The following is a 2821-nucleotide window of genomic DNA, read 5'->3' on the forward strand; positions in this document are numbered from 1 at the left end:
GTCCCATCAAAGACGTGCTCGGACTGTAGCAGTAAGGGGTCAGGTAAGCTCTTCTGGCAAGCCCATACCGAGGTATGGACAGAGGACACGTATGCACCTCGGTATGTGTGCTCGAGCCTCTTCACAGCTCTATATAAAGGGTCCTCACCCTTCGCCGGAGGTACGCGTTCTACAATTCAGGGAGCCACTTTCTTATTGTCGAGCTTTGCCTGACTTGAGCGTTGGAGGGTCGCCGCCGGGAACCCCTTCCCGGCCCGACATCTGTGCAGGTTCGCCGGAAGTTCGTACGACCCATCGGAGTTCTACATCAGCGACTCAGAGAGCGCCACGTGCCCAGCGTCCGTTGATTCATCTTTTGGATAGGATCAGTTATCTAGGCCTTTAAGTTGTGATTTAAGTAAAAGGTGTGTGAAGGATAACTATGGTATTACTAGCAATATAAGCTAATTGGTGAGTTAAAATTAATATTGTCAGAGCCCCAGTTAGTTGAACCTTTGGGATACAACACACTTTGAAATTGTATTACAACAATGTCAATGTCTTACAACAATTATAAGTTATTGGGGAATGGAGGCTCAAGGGCTTCCTTTATATATCTTTCTGAAAAAACAATCACAAAATTGCATTTGCTAACTATTTAGATCAATTATACACAATTTTGTGAGAACTTGTGGAAAGAATAATATTCTTGATGATTTGTTCAGCATTATTCTGATGGTGATATTCTAGGACTTCTGCAGCATGTATTAATCTTCTGTTTTTGTTCTTTGCTGTAGTTAAGTAGACCAAATGATACTTTTGTTTGACAGATTAGAATAGTGGATGTTTTAACTCAGAAAACTAGGCATTTGAAGGTGAAAAGTTGTGAGATTAGGGAAATGAAAGGCGCAAGAAGAATGAAGCAGTATAGCAAGTTGAATAGATTCTGATTCTCATAATTTAATGTAGCCTCAGCTTGATTTTTGACTCACGATGTTCTACCTTAATGTGTTGTTAAAATAATGTTCTACCTTGATTCTGATATCTATTAGCTTTTGATGTAAAAAGAATGTTTGTGTATTTTATGAATACTGTTGTAAGAAGAATATTTATGTAATTTGTGAATATTTGTGTATTTTATGGATACTGTTGAATGAAGAATATTTGTATAATTTGTGAATATTTGTGTATTTTCTTGGTTACTGTCGGTTTTTCACTGTTTCGGAAATCAAATTTGTGTTGGTAAAAAATACTGATATTACATCGGTTTTCCACCGCTGCAAAATCGGTGTCATTAACTAATATTACATCGGTCGTATACCGCTGCCAAAACTGATGTTATTACCATATAATATTACATCAGTTTTACACCGTTGATGAAACGGTATCATTAAGTGATACTACACCGGTTAATAACCGATTCGAAAATCGGTGTCATTAAGCGATACTACATCGGTTTTAACCCGATGTCTAAAATGGCAGACCTTTTACATCGCCTTCATAGACATCGGTCAAAAATGTAATAGACACCGGTGGAAAACCGATGTCTATGAGGGTTTTTGTTGTAGTGAGTGTGCGAAGTCTCCCTCGAATTTTGGTGGAATGATGCTTGGTCTGACCATTGGTTGCTTTTCTTCTATCGATGGTTAGTCCTTCTGAAGTGTCCTCGCTCTGATACCACTTATTGGTCCCTTTGGAAGCCGGCAAGAGGGGAGGGGTGAATTGCCTTGAAAAAATAAATCAATCCTTTCTCGACTTATAACTAAATTAAGAATACTTGTAATTAAAAAATAAAAAGACTAATTAAACAGGAAATAGACACAAATGAGTTACTTAGTTTGCAATTAGAAGATTGCTAATCCAAGGAGAATGAAGCGAACTATCTGAAGATCTCCTTCGGGCGGAGTTGCTTCTTACAGCATTAACAACACACAAAGAAAAATATAGCAAACATAAATGGATTACAAGTTATTGTTCAGCTTCTTGGACCAAGGCTATATTTATAGCCTTGGTCGGGACGCCTGGAAGGGTTCCAGACACTTGGGAGGGGATAAAACTTTATCCCTTTTCGCATAGATCGTGTTTGACCACGATCTGGATAGAATCCCGGTTCGGGTGCCCGGAAGGGTTCCGGGCACCCCGGACTGGTCCGGGCGCCCGGAAGGGTTCCGGGCGCTTGGACCAAGAAAGTCAACAGCGTTAACTTTTTCGATCCGAACCCTCTGCTCCGGTTCAGCTCACCTCGGTCCGGGTCTTCCGCTCTAGCTCTGCTTGCTTGGGTGATCTCGGCTATCTTGAATAGGGCTCACCCGAACCCAAGTTCCAGCCTTCTCCTCGAGTAGCCCCGATTTCTCGTCCCTCGAATGTCGTGTACGTTCCTCTCGTCCACCGGTGTACTTTTCCGCAGCACCTCGCCCCTCGGATGCACTGAGCCCGTCTATTCTCTCCCTGTGTCGTCCTTCTCGCTAGCCACGTCTTCCACTCGACTTCTTGTGCTCCTAAGCTTATGCACACTTAGACACAAGGGCTAAACCAAACAGGACCTAACTTAACTTGTTTGATCATATCAAAACACCTTGGGGTTCTAATAGCTCCAATGTCTCCACACCATGAAGTCTTATTCGTTAATTTTATCTCCTCGAGGCCGCCTCCGATGAGTCCAGGGTGCCTCAAAGCACTGATCTGAGGTGCCTCTGTGTGTCTCTGAGGTGCCTCAAATACTGTTCATCCTAAGCTATTTTTACAAAAAAGAGTTATCCCACAGAAAAATATAATCTACAAAACAGAATTAGTATAATAAGAAAATAATATTATTAATTAGATTATGTCTTACCAAGACCAG

The sequence above is a fragment of the Zingiber officinale genome, chromosome 2A, assembly GCF_018446385.1.
Source record: "Zingiber officinale cultivar Zhangliang chromosome 2A, Zo_v1.1, whole genome shotgun sequence".
In the NCBI taxonomy this organism is placed as follows: Eukaryota; Viridiplantae; Streptophyta; class Magnoliopsida; order Zingiberales; family Zingiberaceae; genus Zingiber; species Zingiber officinale.